This window comes from Xyrauchen texanus, chromosome 27 (genome assembly GCF_025860055.1).
Source record: "Xyrauchen texanus isolate HMW12.3.18 chromosome 27, RBS_HiC_50CHRs, whole genome shotgun sequence".
Taxonomy (NCBI): domain Eukaryota; kingdom Metazoa; phylum Chordata; class Actinopteri; order Cypriniformes; family Catostomidae; genus Xyrauchen; species Xyrauchen texanus.
Window position 1 is genome coordinate 11,472,799 of NC_068302.1, and position 20,225 is coordinate 11,493,023.

Sequence of the window (20,225 nt, forward strand, 5' to 3'; positions counted from 1 at the left end):
TTTTGGAACCGGTTCTTAAAAACACTTGTTATCGGTTCCCAAAACTGGGACCAGCACTTCCTTTGGCAATTGAACTTAGTCGTGATTTTTTGAGATTGAATAGGAAGCTATAAGAGATAGGAGTACAGTCAGTTCTATGGTTTGTACGATGTAATATCCTGCTGTTCATTGTTTACTTGACAAAAATGTAAAAATATTCACATCACACTTTTTCAAGACCTATAGGTGTATATCTCCAATATTAAGTTTGTTAATTCAAGCAAATGGTTCCATTCATCAGGGCTACTTTAACTAGCACTATATATTTGTATTCTTGTATACACCATCTGAATGTTCAGGAATGTATTTACTCAAAGGGACCAGCATGTACTTGGAAGTATTGGCTGTGATGATGTGGGAGAGTGGGATGAAGAATGTCCCTTTGCAGGGCTTGGCAGTGACATCAAAAACACTTCCCAAACGTCTGTGGCCATTGCCTGTCCTGCAATATCTCAGAGCATCTCTGAAGCTCCACATATGCTAGTCACTTGCACTGTATGCTAGTTAAATAATTTTACTAGGGATGATCTCAACAAACTTTGTGATGGAATGTTAAAAAATAGTTATCAGCATTAAGTTTGGGCTGATTTGGAGCTTCTTGTTCTAACCAAGAACCATCCATTTAGACAGGAAGTTAAACAGTCGTAGACTTAGATATTTTGATCAACACATGGGCCTCCATAATTTTTTTTTAATGTAATGCTTAAGGGCAGGAAAATCTGAAAGTGATGATACCACAATTATAGACCGGTTTAACTCAAATAACTGCACAGGAGTCTTTATGAAGGGTTGTACAGACAACACTAAAGAAGTTGATCATTCTTTGAAGAGTTCATTATAGCATCTTGAAGCATTGTAACCAGTCTCCAGATTAAACCCATGATGCGAGTTCTGGTCCAGTTGGAAACAGGAAGTAATCACGTTCACGTAATCAATGATGAGTGTGATTCTGAGGCTAGAATGGGCCAAGGTTTAGCTATTAAATTTGAGTTTGGCTTATTTCATGAAAAAAAAAAAAAATTCCATACCTCTACTTCAATTCAGTTCTTATCTGTGTTTCATCTTGTTTTATAAGATCAGACATGCAGGAAGCCTGTTGCACGTAAATAAAAAATCATTAACGTTTAACCAGGGCTCTGCTTTTTATGGGGCTCTTAAGAGTTCCGGCACAACACTATTAATTATTGAGGTCTTTGTCTTCGAGCAGCAAACATACATACCATCTGTGATGAGTAATAGGTTGGAGTTAAGACAAATCTGCCTAATAAATATCCGCTAGACTGTAGGGGTCAGTACGATAAGTTAATTACTGTGGTTCAATCACTTCCACATGTCATGAAGCATCTGTATTTATGCATGCATGTCTGTGTGAGTTGCAATGATGGAATGCTACGGTCAGATTGTTCTTAAAAACCACAAACTTTATTGTATTATTGCATTCTAATTAGCTTTTATATTAATGGGCAGATTATTGAAACACTGCTTGGATTATCCGTGTGTTACAGTATTATATTGATTTACCTGCAAAGCCATTTATGTGTTAAGACAATAGTTATAAACAGTCTCAAGATGTTTGCTGGGCTACTGACCACAAACATTATGACCTAAGACCTGATGCAGTATCAATTTACTTTCTTGTCAGCCAATCAGTCCAGAGCCCATCAGGGTGCACATAAAAAAAAGATGACATCATGGCTGGAACTAGTGATAGACCTATATAGCTCTAACATCAATCTACATGCAGAGACTTTTCCATTAGAAATACTGAAGATAAACAATCATTTCCAAAGGAAATCTATAGGTGCTATGTCACCTATGTCCTAGGAGATTGTATGTAGTCTAAACCCCCAGTAAGAGGGAGTGCCCTGTGAAACATTTCTGATACAACTCCACTTGTTTACTCAGCAGATCCACTGACTTCAGTATGTTTGGAGTGCACTACAATTTAAACAAGTGTGAACAACTCTTACATAATTCTAAATCACATGTTTTATGTTTGGTATAATATGTTTTATGGTATAAAGTGCTCTTTGGCCATCAGTAACTCAAAGTGCTAGTGTTTAAAAACACCAGCTTATCTGTTATTGTGACATTATGAGATACTACGGAGTATGAACTGAATATATTGTGTGTAGTAGACACATCATTTTCAAAGATAATGACTTCCAGCACACAAGCACTTGTGACAGCTGTGACCTGAGTTTGTTTTATGGAACCATACACATGCACATGTGCATATGATTATATTTGATAAGATAATGACAATCCCTAATTCTTTTACAGTACATTTCCACCAAGGCCTACTTGCTTTAATGACAATGATAATTATTTAAAGTAGGGCTGTTGATTTAATACGTTAATTCAGTGCGATTAATTATATAAAAAATAACTTGTTAACTAAATTAATGCAAATAATCATGTCCCCAGACTGTAATAAGGAATATTCCTACCATTGCAGCAATTCAAGTTTGAAGTACCACATGTTTTCTCCAGGTGGCAGTAAGTGTAACTCTAGCTGTGTAAGCAACGCTCAGCTTATACAGAGAACAAACCACGCTCACTTACAGTAGATAGCACAAGATTAGGACGGACGTGTTCTTGCGTTCAAACACAGCACGATGAAGCGTAAACCCGAACGCAGGGAACTCAAGACGTGTTTTTCTATGTTTAACTTGACACAGCGACCTAAAAATGGTATGTTTATGATATGACGCAACCAAAGTAAGATGCCCCAAAAGTATTCATCTGATGCAGGTGTACATTGATGTATCCTTGAAGAAGCTCTTAAAATAAATCTTGGACTGATTGACACATTCAATATCAAAATGGATTGCTTTGAACTGTAAATATAGTTGGTGACACTAGTGGTTCATAAATGATACACTTGAGTGGCTAACAAAGTGTCCAATCTATTTAAGCATATTTCCAAAGAATTTCCTTACAAGTCTCAGGATTATCAATGGGAAAATGGAATGGGAGAGTTAATTTGTCTTGTTGACAGCAGTTTGTACCATGCCATCATTGTCCAAGGGTCAAAGGTCAAAAGAGGCACAGGTCACTTTGAGGCTAAATAGTTCAGCTTTGTAGGTGAGTTTCACTACGCGCAGAGCTTTGTCACTATACACAATAGGTAAACCAAAGAGTTAACAATATTTCATTGTTCCTGTGTCAAAAAGGCATGGAAAATGTTTTGTCAAATTAGGCCAGATGACCTTCATGACGATGGCAAGGTCATTTTTAGAGGTGTGAGAAAAATCCCTCCACTCAAAAGATCTAGTGGGAATTCCAGAAATGGGTCATGTTCTCTCTTTGGCAAATGAACATCTATTTATGCTGCTTATTGTCAAAATCAACATCCTTGACAGCGATAGCAAGACAGAAGCCACCAAATCATGTGTCCATCTGTCAGCCAACCAGTCAACTGATGGAGCTTCTAAAACTGCTAAAGAGAATGTTAAGTATTCTATTATTTGACAAGGTGATGGCCACCATGGCCCTGAAGTAACCACTGCCCTAAAGGGAAATATACCAAAGTGGGGGTCCCGTTGAGTTTGCAGATATGTTTGACTGCTTAAGAGTCCTTGTTGAGAATGAGGCCTTAAAAGGGTGCATTCAACCATTAACCAACTCTCAGTTTAAGCCATTGGAAAGAATTTGTAGAGATTTTTGACCACATTGGTGAATCCCAACTGACCAGTAAGAGTGCTTGAACACTAATCCCTAATGAGTGATTAGTTTAACTTTACCCTGCATCTCGATTGATTTTCAGAACGGTATTTGGAAAATGTACTGAATGTGGGCTGGTTTGTTTGTTGCACTGGAAAAGATGGACCATTCCATTATGTGTAGTTTACATACTGTATTAAATATATTAAATCTGCTGATTTATGATCCTTTTTCAAGATGAGTCATTTTTCTGTACTTCACATTTAACCTAAAATATTTACATGCTTGATAATATATCACCTCATATACTTGCATTTCTTTAGATATAACACCACATACGTGTGTGTGTGTGTGTGTGTGTGTGTGTGTGTGTGTGTGTGTGTGTGTGTGTGTGTGTGTGTGTATGCTGGTTTGACCTACATTATAGTGAACCTAAATGATGTTCTAATAAAAATGCAGAAATCCAAAAAGGTTTCTGTGAGGTTTAGGAGATAGGAAATATCGTGAGGTCAGTATAAAAACCATTACGCCAATGTAAAGTCCTCATAATAATATAAGACTACCAACCTGTGTGTGAACAAGCAAACTTCCAATAAGTCATATAAGTTATTACTTTCTCATTCCTTGCTTCTCTTAGCTCTTGCGCTTTCCTTCCCTTTCCTTTGTGGTCCTGTTGCTCTTGATCTCTGGATGAATGCAAGCAGACACCATACAAGGTTCTGCCGTGTGTCTGTTTACAATCTCCGGTTATTACACGATACACACATTAATCAGAGACAGGCACATCTAATCACCATGTATGGTCCTCCATTGCTCTGCTCAAGGGGGATTGACCCCACAAATAGTTTGATAGTGATAAGCCTAAATGGTCTCCTTCTACTCTAAGTTTCTGATGTTTGGACTTGTTTAAGAAGATTCTAATCAGCGAGATATATCCATAAAAAATCTGAAGACACTTTTTTGATGCCTATTGTATTGACCTGTTTCATGTGACATCACTGTACGACCGTGCCGCCATGTTTGTGACCAAAATTCTATTTACCTTCAATGTGCTGTGCTGGGGGATGCTGCAAAAGCCGGAGAAAATGTTGTTTCTATTTATAAATCTTGAAAAGGTGACACTGCTGTTTAATTACCAGTGCCAAAATAATATTATTCTTTCAATAAAGATTTATCTTTTAAGTGACATGGCTTCATTTTGCCAAAGTCAATCAGCGATGAAGGGGAAGATTACAGTCTTTGCTCATTTATTCCGACATGTCAGTTATCTATACACATGCCTACTATATTTATAACATAATCTAGTCGGATACAATTACACTGGAAATGCACATAGAACAATGTTATTCATGATGCACATGTTTAAAAGGTACGTTATCATTGTAACACATTGAAATAAATGAAACATTATAAGGTCATGAAGCACTGACTTTATTTACACCTCCAGACTACAATGTAAACATATTAATCATATACACAATTATGCCTTGGTTGCTTTGTGTGTGTGTGTGTTCTCTTACATTAATACAGATGGGATCATCACAGACGTTTTGTAATATTTTTACCAAATCAGAACAGAAAACAACATGAACGTGTAACTTCTGAATGAGAGATGTGTATGGTGATGTAGGCGTGTGCACAGTGTACGGAGATGAATCGTGGATAAAATATATTTATATGTACGTTTAAGTCAAATTTGGCAATATTTATGCTGACCTCAGATGTGTATACACCTTTCCTGGAACTTTGCATGGAAAAAGCACTTTTTGATGTTTATCTTGAGATCATTTTATGGGTGTTTTTCCATTCACCGCCATTGTTTTCTCCCACTGATGATCAAAATTATGGCGGCAGCTGGGAAAAAGTGATGTCACTGAAACAGGTCAATATGTTCAGTCAGCTTCAGAAGTCCACATTGAAAATCTGGTATTCTAAATCTGACTTACATGTGAAGATAAGCCTTTCATACAGTAATATACAGTACAGTATTTATGATGCTGCACCATTTCTTGGTCACCAATCTAATAAGCAAATATTTGACATTTACACTGTCACAACTGCTTTACACTATAGGTCAAATATTTTATATGTCATTGAAGCACACAAGATGCTCTTTTGGAAATTTTCAAATCCAACATGATCACTTGAGATGTCGGAATGTTGTCTCAGAGAGATTGGGTACCCTAGGATCAGCCACATCATGCTGACTCACTGACAAGCGCCATCTCCTATCAGACATTTTTGCATCAGCTTCAGGATATTTACCTTCCCCTGTAGCATGAACGGAAGCCTGCATGGGAGAACCGGTATTAGATCCCGCATTGAAACCAGGAAGTAAATGCAGTTACATAATCAGTGACAAGTGTGATTCGAAGGTTGCATTTTTCACCCTAACATAACATTTTTACTCCACTGATGATTAGGTTTGGGGTTTAGGTTGAGATAAAATATGCATTCCTCTTCACTGTATTACAGCTTGTACACCTGAAAAAACAACTAAATTCACAACTCGCTTTTGGCGCCCCTCTGTGGACATTTCACCTGGAAAATGGAGCTCACACGTGCCCATACGCTTAACAACACTTATGGGACAATGTTTAGAATTTCGGTAAGCAAAGACAAATTTCAGGTAAAGAAAAGTCAAATCATGTTTGGATAACATGGATCATCAGGTTTAACACAATCATGAGAGTCATTAAAGCAGAAGAGAGACAAACCAAATACTAATAATTTCTCATCTATGTTTCTCATCACTCTTGCTGAGAAGTGCAGCATTATAGGAGGGCATTTCATTATGAAACACTTAAAGCCCTCATTCACACACTATCAGGATATTCTCAGAGAGATCAGTTTGTAAATCTGAAATCTTTCTGATGGACCTGACAGGTTCAGAAGTTAGAATGGAAACCCTTTGGTCTGTCATAAACTCTCAGACACATTGACTTAATGGTTTTGTCACTGGAAAACACACTAATGGTCTGGCCACTGATGTCCATTCTCATTTGTCTAACAGCAGTGAGGAGCACCCCACAGAAATGCAGGGCATATTCAATGAGATTAAGCTTTCAGTCCTTGACTAATGCAAGGAAAAGGAGGAGCACACTGTGGAAACATGCATTTGCTTGTGATCTGGGAATATGTGGGGCTGAGGAAAAGCAGATTGCCCTCTAGTCACAAAAACTGATTTTAAAGGGATGGTTCACCCAAAAATTTAAATTCTCTTATTATTTACTCACCCTCATGCTATCCCAGACGTGATGTTCTTTCTTCTGCTGAAATGAAGATTTTTAGAGGAATATTTCAGCTCAGTTGGTCCATACAAAGCAAGTGAATGGTGACCAGACATTTGAAGCTCCAAAAATCACAGAAAGGTACATAAACTTAATCCATACGACACATTTTCAGAATGTAAAAGGGAAAGTGGAGATTTATAGATATATAATTTTTTTTAATATATTGATCTGTTTCTCACTCACACTTATGATATCGCTTCTGAGGGCATGGCTTAAACCACTGGAGTCTTGTGAATTACTTCTATGTACCTTTATGTGATATTTGGAGCTTCAGAGGTCCCATTCACTTGCATTGTATCGGCCTACAGAACTGAGATATTCTTTGTTTGTGTTCTGCAGAAGCTAGAACGTCATACACATCTGGGATGGCAAGAAGGTGAGTAAATGATGAGAGAACTTTCATTTTTGTGTCAACTATCCCTTTAAGATTTTGGTAAGGGTTAAGTATTTTTGCACAATATTTGCTCAGATGCTTGACATTAGTGATACTATTAATATATAGTTACTGATTTATTAGAAAAATTAAAAACAAATTTGAATGATGATTCGATTTTTTTATGATTTAAAAACAAAATACATATCCAAAATTGTTGCAGCATACCATGTTAACATCAAATCATAGTATACTGTCACCTCAGACTACAATTGGATGTATTTTTTTTTTACATATGATGATGGCATATCTTTTGTAACACAGATATCTGATAGCTACAGTCCACTATGTGCATCTGCAGAGGTATTCAACTCAAAACTAGACAGAAAACTATGACATATATAAAAAATCAGAAAACAGATTTTTTTTTTTAAAATATAGGAATTACGGTACATTTTGACCACCAACTTTTAAAATATCTGGGGCATTTTTGACACATTCTGTCCTGATTCATTTCTGACCCTGCCTGAGACTGAATTAGTGTGCGGAATATTTAATTTGTCTTTGTCCTGTGGATCTTGTAAAAACGATAAATGGATCAAATCTATATCTGTGTCACTGATATCAAATTATAATAGTACACAAATAATAATAATAAAATTAAAAAAGCTATGAAAATTCTGTAATATTCTGTACTTCACAAAACACTTGAAACCTAATTATTAATAACACATAAAGAGAAATATTCCAGCAAAAGCAGTATACCATAAAATATATTTCCTTCCATGCTTTAAAAAACTGACAAATTCCACCAAAGATTCTTTGATCTTTTTGATCTCCACCAAAAATCAACTTCAGAGGTAGTGCGGTGGGGCAACCACTTTAAAAGCAACCCCACCAAAGCCTGAGGCAAAAAGATTCAGGCATTCTATGGTGTTAATAAACTCATGCTAACAGGCTGATGACTTTTAGATTGAAAATTAACTCACCGGGTTGTGTGGGTGTCAGTGTACTGTATGTGACAGGACTGCCACGCACTGATTTCTCAGGACGACACAAACAATTCCCAAACCACCGGTTGTTCTGCTTTGTAGAAAATAGCCCTTCAAGTCTGACCTGCTAGTTTCCTTTTGTAATTCTCTTTCTCTCTCACACACTTGCTTTTGCTGTCTACTTAACCTCTGTTAAGTCTGTCTCACATACTGACACACACATGCTCTCTCTCTCTCTCTCTCTTTCTCTCTTCACTAGTAGAGGACTTCCTGGTGACAAGGGTTGCTGTGGTAACGTGTCGACTGTGTACAGAGGCCAGGCTCACTTTTGGCTGACTTCACTAAAGACAGTTTGAATAGGCAGTCAGCCTTTTGTGGCTATAAGGTGATATTTCTCAGCAAGGGGTTAAAGACGGGAGAATAAAAAAGGAAAAAACATTGCTCCCTCCTTTCTATCTTATTTATTTCTCCCCACCCCACTGTTTTTCTCTATGGTGAACCATTATAAGCCATTAGTTGTGTGTGCCTGGCCATACATGGCCAACCAGAGAAGAGAAAACATTCCTTTTAGTGACTCTTGGCGAAAAAGTCTTGGCAAAAACAGGGAATCAACAAAAAAGTGTGACAGAACACGTGAACTGTGGAACATGCCTTATTTACAGATATTTCAACAAAGACACAAAAATAATAAAACTGCTACAACCAGACTAAAACCAGAACCAGCTTCTAACTTTATCAATCTATAAATGACAACGTTACTTTCTGTTCTCTTCTAAAGGATAATGAGGGTTACTGTAGTTTATCACTGTAGAGGTACAAAGTTCTTTGAGAAATTATGAGGTCACACTCTGACACAGAAAAACAGATTACTCTTCAATAATTCATAATTGTGCGGGTTAGGCTTAGGCACAGTCAGCCAGAATGAATAATAAGAGGATAAAACATGAATCCATGGACTTCTTTTAACAAAATTGTATTTTAATACATGCAGGTATAGTATAAATGAAATAAATGTATAGTTGTATCTTAGTTCTTTTAACCTTATAACCATTTTATTCACCTTTTTTGCCTTCTACCTTTTGTCCCAGTCAAGTGAAGTTATGTCAAGATTTATTTCTAAAGCACATTTAAAAGTAACAGAGTTGCACCAAAGTACTGTACAGTAAAATATAAAACATATCAAAGAAAAGAAACAGTAGCAAATAAACAGCAAGCAGCATACTAAATATAAAGCATAATAAACAGAATACAGTCTGTGTAACTACAACATTAAACAATTAAGATAAGAATTATCAAATGATAGAGAATATAGATAAGATTTATGGTAAATGGTCTGCACTTATATAGCACTTTTTTAACCTTAGAGGTTACCAAACACTTTACACTGTGTCCCAATCACCCATTCACTCTTACTGTCATACACCAATGTATGCTGCCATTGGGAGCAACTTGGGGTTCAGTGTCTTGCCCAATTACACTTCAGCATGTGGAGTCGTGTGGGCCGGGAATTGAACCACCAACCCTGCAGTTGGCAGCCGAACCGCTCTACAACCTGAGCCACAGCCACCCCTGAGTTTTAGAACAGACTTAAAACTAGCTAATGAAGGACCAGACCTTATGTGAAAGGGCAGACTGTTCCAAAGTTTGGGAGCTGCAGCGGAGAAGGCCCAACCACCCTTAGTTTTACAGTGACAACGAGGGACAGATAAGAGAAGTTGATTACATGATCTAAGTGCTTTTTGGGGAGAGTAAGGATTAACTTTTGTTTAATTGCCAACAATTATTTGCCATCCAATATTTAATATCCTCAAAATAGTCACAAAGCACTTCAAAAGGACAACCAGGGGGAGCATGTATAGTGAAAAGGGAAGAGGGCCCAAAATGGACCCCTGAGGCACACCGCACGATAAGGGAGCTGACAAAGAAGAATACTTCTCAATGCTCACTGAGAAAATTCTGTCTTTGAGGCCAACCACTACAGGGTAACACCCCGAATGCCCACCACACTATACAAATGATGTAACAGAATGTTATAATCAATTGTATCTAATGCAGCGCTGAGATCCAACAAGACAAGCACAACTTGCGATCCAGTATCATTCGCTTGTAACAGGTCATTACTGACCTTCAGATGTGCAGTTTCAGTAATGTGCAAAGATCTGAATCCAGACTGAAATGTATCTAAAATATTAAATGCACTAAGATAAGAATTAATCTGACAATACACAACTCTCTCCAAGAGCTTTGTGATTAAAGGCAGTTTGGAAATAGGTCTAAAATTATTAAGGAGAGATGGGTCAAGGTGAGGTTTCTTAAGCAGACTGGCTGACTTTCTTATACTGGCAGGTACATCTCCATTTACTAGAAAGCTGTTAATAATAGCTGTTACAGTTGGGCTCACGGTTTCAAACACTTCCGTAACAAGACGAGCTGGAATAACGTCTGTCTCACAGCTGGAACATTTAACCTTAGAAACAAGATCAGATAGCTGGGAAGAGGTGACTACAGAATGTACAGATATTCAGTGTACAGATAGTCTCTTAATATTTCAAGGGTCATAAATGCTTCATGCATAATATTTATAAAACTAGAAAGGTACATTTTCTGAAGAAAAATGTGAATGGTTCTTGCATTGGCAAAGTTTGCTGCCACATTGTCCCACCAAGGGTTTCAGTCAAAAGAGCCCACATCCATGTCTCTACGGTGTTCTGGTGTTGCGAAACATAATGGCCCGCTCGAGTCCCTCAGTTGCAAATAGAACCCAACGCTCTACGGTCCTCCTCGGACTCCAGACTTTGGTGACATAAGCAAGTGGAAATCAATGGGGCGCTAGTCAGCGTGAAGTCGGTGTGAACAAATAAGAACTACACATTTATCTCTCCCTTACTTTTGTTCACGTGTCAATGATGCCGAGATCTATGTTTCTATTTTATTCAAGTTAATCACTGACAAGGTTTGCGCACAAACGTATGGCTCCTACACACTACACGACTTTCAAAGACGTCGGATTGTGGTACCATTCTTACAAAACTGTCTGTCTTGACACTGACAAACGAATCCGCGACAGGGGTGAACACTTTACAAGCAATTTCACTATTGACGAATCCCCGACGACTCTGCCTGAACTCCAAATTACGTTTCACAACAGAGTACACGCGAGAACTGATCCGAGATACGAAAACAAATGCATGATCATATGTTATGCTTTCAGAATATGATGTGGTGGTGGTGGCGTTGTGGGCTAAAGCACATAACTGTTAATCAGAAGGTCACTGGTTTGATCCCCATTGTGTCCTTGAGCAAGACACTTAACTCTAGATTGCTCCAGGGGGATTGTCCCTGTAATAAGGGCTCTGTAAGTCGCTTTGTATAAAAGCATCTGCATAAATTTAAATATGATGTGTATGTTTTTAATTGCCTGAAGGCATCATATATTTTATTTGGTTACAATATGAAAAAGTAACTCCTACTGAAAAATCTACCTATTTGCTTACCTGACTGTCCAAGAGAATTTGCAATTTCTCTACAACTCTTCTCTTTCTCCGTCCGGTTGTGGTACATTTCAGAGGAAACATCAAATAGGCACTGGTGCAAGATCAGCATTGATTATGTGATTATCCTGGTTTCAACACAGGACAAGAAAGGTAAACTCATTTGAACCTACGCCAAGTTGTCTGATGGGGGATGGCACTTGTCAGTAGCTGGCATAATGGGGTCGAAGTCAGTGTACATGAACATTCGGTAGCAACATGTTGACTTCCAGTGTGATAATGTTGCATAAGTCATAGCACATCTCCCATCATAAAGTCAGTCAATTTCACACATTCATGGGTGTACAACAAACTGTGCAGGACAAGTTACCAGCCAAAGTTTTGGCAGGAGAAGAAGAATTGGTATTTTATTTTATGCCGACAATTCTCAAACGAACTTTAAACTCAATTCAAATGCCTGGTTGCAAGGAAACACTTTTCATGATTGTTGGCATTTGTTCTTACATGTTCCATCTTTTTTAAGTGGATTATGTTGCAATGCCATCAAAGAAAGCCAGACATTTTCGCAATGAGATAACAACAGAATAGCAATCACCCTAATTTCATGCCAGGGTATTTTTGTGTGAGCCAACCACACTCACATTTTCTTTGTTGAGTCACAGCGAATCTTGAGTTTAGGTGTCTTGCTCAATGGTACAACAGGGGTGGATCAAGGATCACCCCGTGTTGTTCAGACTAACAACTGTTTACTAGCCTGCATCTTTAACCATTAGGCTAGCAACAAAATGATAATAAAACTCTTACAGGTGCTATTGTTGTGTTCCAAGCCTGGAAATTTCCAGATTTTCCATAAACATTCTAAAACTTCTAAACTTAATAGAAAATAGATAAAAACAAATAGAAGGCTGGATAGTATTTAGCAAGATAGGCTATTTTTCTTTTGCTGTTTTAACTGTGTGTCATTAAGTGTATACATTTTTAAAGAGTGAATTCTTGACTTCCTGTTGAACTCTTCTACATATGCATGTGTGGCATATTCCAGAAGTCTGTCTAGGCCTCTCTAGATCTTGGGGAGCCAGCTAGTTCTTAATAATTCAGTGGTTTTGCTTGGTAGCGCAAACCAGCTCTGAACGGTATAGTCTTACAGTGTGTGTGGGTTTGTGCGTGGTAAGGGGTAGAATAGCTGTTTTTGCCAAACACCAACCAGACTATTGCAAAAGAGAGGGCGGGGGAGGAAAATACATTCACAACTGACAGTTTAAAGAGGAGACAAACTGATCTAGAGGACTAGACAGAAAGTAGACATTAAAGTGAACAATTTCTGCTCGACTAGCATCAACAAGCAGAATTGCAAAAATAATTTCACAAATACTCTCTCTGTCTGCCAATAGTCAAAGAATAAAAACAGATAGTCCCCGTCCCAAACTCACACCATTAGTTTAATTAATGTTGCAGTTTTGGGCTAGTCAGATGCTCAGACAAACAGAGGAATGTTCGAAAATTGCCAAAGATCCACAGTGTTACACTTTTCAGGCAAATCAACCTACAAATGGCTTACTTATAGAAGTCTCTGCATATTAAGCTGGCATAGGAGAAAGTATTTTAACATCAAAGAATTACACACATTACTTTTGAGTGTATTAGACTGCGAAATAAGTAATTGATAGGAAGGGGATTAGAGAGTGATGAATCTGTGTGAATTAAGGAAAGGAGAAAGGGCTGAATAAATAAGAGGCATTTACAGTTCTGTTATTGTTATGAGTGCAGGATGAGGCAGACAAGGAGTTTGGATCTACGTGCGAGTTTTAATAAAGACAAAGTAAAACAAGCAAGACTGGAACAAAGGAAATAACCACGATGGGCAAACAGAAACTAAAACACGAAACATGGCAGGAATGAACACGGGAAGACAGGCATGGGAGCGAACATCGGAACACGGGAACATCAGCGACATCACAACAGTTGAGACAACGAACGACAAGGGAATGGAGGAACAGCAGGGTTTAAATACACAAGGACAGGATGATTACAAATGATAAACAGGTGCGAACAATGACAGACTGGAACATGGTGACGGTGACACGAAAAACACAGGGCAGACAACCAGGGATCGTAACAGTTATTAGTGTCATTTGTTCAGCCCCAATCTCCAGCTGCAAACAGATATTTGCGTCTGCCAGTTTGATGATTACTGAACTGAGAGAAAACTCATAAACCATGACAAACATTATACCATTCTCAGTCCTCCCTCTCTTCCCCCTCTTTCTTTCTCTTTTCAGGGTTCCCATTTCATTTGATCAATTAATTTCCATGCCTTTTCCAGTTGTTGTGACTTCTAGATGAGGATTTGTAAAACTAATTTAAGAGATAATAAGATAGCAATTGATGAGACAGTGTAACACTGTTAAGGATGGGCAAGGAGGAGGCGAGAACCGGCTTGTCAACATAAATAATAATTTAATGCAAACTTAAACCAAAAGCACACAAACATAAACACACACATGACGGACATGCCCGTAATTCTCTCTCTCTCGAACCATCGTCACGGCCGCCTTTATCCCTCGCGCACCTCATCAGGCCGATTGGGGACCGGGCGCGCGATATTCCGACCCGGCCCCGCCCCCCTCCACTCCACAGACTGATTTCCATGTGCCAGTTACCAATCCTTCAAATTAATAGATTGAAATTGGTTTTAACAGAATTAATAGAAGGGGCTCTGTAGCACACCAATTTTCACCTACAGTCACCAAAATTGGTAAATATATAGATCTCATCAAGCTGTAAAACTTTCACACTGACAGTCATAAGCTCCACCCAACAGGAATTGGCCATTTTACATTGTTTGAAAAATGCATGCTCTGGAATTTGAAATACTCCTCCTAAGGGATTCATGTTACAGGCACCACATATGGGCAACATCATGTCAAGACATTGACGAAGCTAAATTGCGATAAAGTAAAGTTAAAAAATGGAAACAGGAAGTGTATTATATCTTCTACGTGCATTGTGTGAAAAATTTAGCCATATGTTTGGTCTTGCAGGCTGATCACATTGATGTGGCTATTATGGGTCACGTTCATAGCACCACCAACTGGCAGCAGGAAGAAAGGCACTTTTAACAGACTTTGAAATTGCCCTATTGTGTTTAAATGAATTGCTTCAAAATTATTTAGAATAATGTTAAGACACTGCTGATGTAAAATTGTAAAGGAATATATGATATCTTGAAAACTGTTGCCATGGCAACGTATTACTTGTTATTATTCTTTTCTTCTTATATATGGGTGTTTTTGAGGCACTTGGCATGCTTAAAATTTCATGAGTCGTTGGCCATTAGGTCTGGGCAAATGTTCACACATGGGCATGTAGGGGTGGGCTCTGTAGTGCCCCCTTTAAAATGGGTGTATAAGATGACCTCTGTAGCACCCCCATTTTCACCTACAGTAACCAATATTGGTACACATATAGTTCTCATCATAGCCCCATCTGCCGGCAGGTCATCCCTGTCTACCTGGATGAGGGAGTGTACAAGGGGAGGGAAACAGAAATATAAAAAATGGGGGGGGTACTTCCTGTAACAGTGTAGTACCCCCCAAAAAAACACTGTCAAATTTAAACGAGAGGGAAAAGGCCAACGCGGATCGGCAGTGAGAGAGAGAGGAGAGAGAGATGAAAAAAACACTTACTCGGCAGTTCTCCAATACGCCGCAGCTTGTTCCTCGGCCACTCCTCCACCCTCTAATGGACGACAGCCATGCCTCTCCGGGCGGATCAGAGGCAGTCCTCCAGCCCCTGGTGGATGGAACACCCCGCCGCGTTCTCGGGGAACAGAAGGCGTCTCCCTCGCCCCTGGCAGCGGTTCTCCCGCTCCAGGCGGTCAGCAGCGAGCCCTTTCCCGCTTGCGGTTTGCGGTCTCAGACCCCACCACGTTTCAGCGGCCGGTAGGGCACTCCTCCTCCCCCGCTCCAGGTGGTCGTTAGGAGCTCCTTCTCCCCTCGCGGTTGCTCCATTGGGATGGATGGTAGTGGCGAAAACTCTACTACGGAGTATCCCTCCTTCTTCCCGGGTTTCGGCACCAGTGTAAAGCAGTTCAATGGAAAGAAGGAGGCGAGAACCGGTCCCCCTGTCACACACTGCTTGCAGCTATATTGGTCATTGCTGTTTGATGAAAAAACACAAGTAAACTATAGCAAGTGGAAGTAAACTATAGCAAGTGTATCACATGAACAGTATCATATGGCTATTGCCATATCGGTGTACTAGTGAAATTATTAGTACACCTTTACTTATATTAAGTATTTAATAAGTATAAGTTCCTGAGAAAATACATATGAGTAGTTTATGCATTGCTTCTGTGTAGATCAAATCTTGTAAGTTGCTAGGTGGAGCCACCGTTGATCAGACTTGCTGGTCCAGCACATCCCATAGATTCTCAATCGGATTTAGACATGGGGAATTTGGAGGCCAGTCCAACACATTGAACCCTTCATCGTGTTCCTCAAACCATTCCTGAACAATGTGTGCAGTGTGGCATGGTGCATTATACCAGCTGAAAGAAGCCACTGCCAACAGGGAATACCATTGCCATGAAGGCGTGTACCTGTGTCTGCAGCGATGTTTAGGTTGGTAGCACGTGTCAAAATACGTCCACATCACTGGCCAAACCCAGGGTTTCCATCAGAACATTGACCAGAGCATCACACTTCCTTCACCGGCTTGTTGTCTTCCCACAGTGCATCTGGATACCATCACTTACCCAGGTAAACAGAGCACACGTACACGGCGCCCACGTGATGTAAAAGAAAATGGGACTCATCGGACCAGGTGACCTTTTTCACTGCTCCAAGTCCCAGTTTCGACACTCGCATGCCCATTTTAGACACTTTGGATGGTGGACAGGGGTTTTCATGGGCACAATGCAGCCCCATACGTGCGATGCACTGTGTTGATGCACTGTCACCTGCAGTGACACTTTCATCCTGTAACCATTATTCAAATTTTTCTGTGATACCACAGAAGACCATCTGTCAGTTCGGACCAGATGGGATAGCCTTCGTTGCCCTTGTGCATGGATGTGCCTTGGGTTCCCAACACCCTTTCGTCAGTTTGTGGTTTGACCCTCCTCGAACCACTGCTGACCAGGAGCACCCCAGAAGCCTTGCCGTTTCAGAGATGCTCTGACCCAGTCGCCTGGCCATAACAATTTGGCAGTGGCGAATTCTCTGGGCCAGCAAAGCCTTCTCTGCTGGTCTTACATGCCAAATAAATAACTATTTTCATCCTTTCATTCTGAATAACCTTTTTGCCTATGTATTTGAATTGCTTTCCACTCTTAATTAATCTACAAACAAATAGAGAGAAACAAAATGTTTATCCAGTCAGAATTTATTCCTCGATGCTTACAATCAATGTTTCACAAATCGCATGCCCGAAGCAGCGAGTGAGTCTGAGCTCCACCCTCTCAGACCTTCAAAGTTTCCACAGAATCCCTCAACAGTTCAAATGAATAGGCATCTAATGTCAGATTGTCAGATTCATCATCCAATCAGACTGATTTATTTGTTCTTGGTGGGTGTGATCGTTAGGATACCTCCCAGTTGAGGCCTTCTAGCTGGCCTTGAGTGACAAAATCACACTTTAAGTGATTTACGTGTAACACTACTGTTAAAAACGCATAAACCAACAAAACCTGGGCTCCAGCGATTGATGGTGAGTTGGCTGGATTTTCTCTGGTATGTCGACAGAAATTATAATTTGTCACGGTGCCTCCAGAAATGTAGCTTAAACTGTTCACAAATATGTGTACACATTACCCTTGATTAAATAAAATGCTACTTCACTATTTGTTAAGGGCTGTTTTTTTCCTACAACAATACTGTAATCAAGTTAGGCTATGAAACAAATACAAAGGGAGTAACAAATAGAGATTTATTTATTTTACCTCAAAACAAAACAAAAAAAATGAAATAAAATATCACCTTCTTTTTAGAAGAAATAAAAGGGAACCAATTTTTTAAGGTGTCAGTAAATTACAGTTCTAATGAACTAAAAGGGAAAAAAACAGTCTCAGGTGGATAATACCAGTTGTTACAGTTGTATACCTGTATGAATTCAAAACTGTAACTTGAATCACATATTCACACTTTACATGCTGAAATGTTCATAAACCAAGCGCTTGGATTTCGTTGGGGCCCAAATTCGGTGGTGCACTTAATGTCAGTCACTAATGGATGACGCAGTTTTCAACGTGCATAGACACACTGGTTACTCACTCAGTTACTCACTCAGATACTCTGTTATAGCAAAACTCTCCAACTGCACAGAGAAGTGGTTACGTGAAGCTTGTGTCCTCATCTCCTCACAAGGAACAGGAAAACAGTCCAGTCCAACGCTGAAATAAGTGATGCGTCCCACACCAGAAAATGGCCGGCGACTCGACGCATCGAAAGCTGTCGTTCTCTCTACTTCAACCAGTTGTAAAGTCTATTTTCGGCATAGAACCGCCTGAAAATACTCCGATGCTGTTTGACTCTTCTTGGTCCTTGACTCCGAGAAACAATAGAGAAACACTATAGTCCTTTCCGGCGAAACATAAAATTACGGCTGCTATGATGATCAGAGCAGACTTAACGCATTTAGTTTTTTCACAAAGAAACGTTCCCGTTATCACAATACATATATTAATATAACTGAATGTGATCTAGGGCGCTAAACACTCTCGCTAGATATACTTTAACAGCATATCTTTCAGTAACTCTCTTACTCAGCTCGAACAGCCTCCTCCTTCCTGTACCCCCCAGCTTCCAACTCTCCCGTGCCTCTCTCCTCCCTCCTACTCATTCTGACTGGCTGATAGTGAACAAACCAAAACTCAATGGTTAACATCTGAAATACCTCAGACTACCGTTACATGACAATATGCAAATTCCCATGTATTATAACAATGATAAAAAAATACATCAAAATTAAAATAAATGAGTACAAATATTCACAGGGTTACATCCTCCCCCACCAAATTCCAGCATGCCCCCATGTCTGGACTTAAGAGGAACACACAAAGGGGAAAGAAAAAAATAAATAAGTAAGTATCCTCAAACCCTGCATTAAAATTAGTAATTCTAGGTTTACACTCTTGGGACTGTGCAAGGAAAAACCTTTGAATTTCTCATGCACATATTACACAACGCTTGAGAATTACACCACCAAACATGTTGGGTTTGACCATGTTCACAAAAACATAAAGACTTAGTTCCATGAACAACAACCCCACAGCAATGAAAAGCAACCATTTTCTCTTTAACAGGTCTTCCCAACTCAGGATAAGTAAACCTCTCAGGGGTTTTTCTTTGTCTCTCAGATCTCCTCACTTGAGAATTATCAAGCACATTAGACGGTTCTACCACTGAAGTCACAGGATCAATGAACTCAGGTAAGTTATCGGTACGTTCATACTGATGTTCACTTGTACCTTCACCACCTACTATTTCTGTGTCAACATTTCCATCATCTAAAGTCTCAACTTGGTCTCCCAACAGTTGACCCACCTCCTCCACTCTGGGGAAATCACAGACATCAGGCACAACAGCACCCTTATCTTGCTGGTCCTGACCCTGATGTTCAATCTCCAGAGAGTTAGAATCAAAGCACATAAGGGGCTCATAATCATATTCTGACTCTGAATCAGATGATGAAAAATCTCTCGGCACAAGGTTAACAGGCTCAGACATGGGCTTTTCATTCTCACTTTGTCTCTTTCTGGTCTTACGAACGGGTAAAGGGCTCGGGCTTTCACTTTCAGAACTCACTTTTACTTGTGATTTCAAGGGCAATATATGGTTTCTATGTAGAACCTTTTTAGGCCCATTGCCACTCACTGGAACCAACTTATAGACAGGCAAGTTAGACAACTGACTCTCTACCACATATGGCATGTAATGCCACCGATCTGCAAGTTTGTGCTTTCCTTTTAACCCAAGGTTCTGAATAAGCACCCTGTCTCCAGGCTTCAGACCCTGAGGACGCACTTTCTTATCATACCTCAGTTTGTTTTCTTGGTTTGCACGTGCAGATGCAGTCATTGCCAACTCATATGCTTCCTTTAATTGTTGCCTCATTCTCTCTACATATTTCCCGTAGGAAACTGGCAAATCTTCATCAGACCGAACCCGAGACACACATCCACCGGTAACTTAGGCTCTCTTCCAAACATGAGGAAGTATGGCGTATACCCGGTCGCATTATTTTGGGTAGAATTGTACGAATGAACTAGCTGGGCAATATGCTGGCTCCACCTTGATTTTTGTTGTGCATTCAACGTGCCAAGCATATTGAGAAGTGTCCTGTTAAACCTCTCTGGTTGTGGATCCCCTTG

The 20,225-nt window shown here is 39.6% G+C and overlaps 1 protein-coding gene across 6 annotated transcripts in view; it reads right to left on the bottom strand.

The window, feature by feature from the left end:
• The window catches only part of LOC127620789 (vinexin-like), a 74,512-nt gene that overhangs the window by 44,705 nt on the left and 9,582 nt on the right, over positions 1-20,225 (bottom strand). The window contains exon 1 of one of the 6 annotated variants that reach the window (XM_052094029.1): positions 15,541-15,600. The exons of 2 other annotated variants lie outside the window; for them this stretch is intronic. The gene's annotated coding sequence lies outside the window, so the exon portion shown is untranslated. Of the gene's footprint in view, positions 1-8,360; positions 8,691-15,540; positions 15,601-20,225 lie in introns of those variants that run through there. 3 more of the 6 variants (XM_052094032.1, XM_052094031.1, XM_052094026.1) reach the window with 3 other exon arrangements.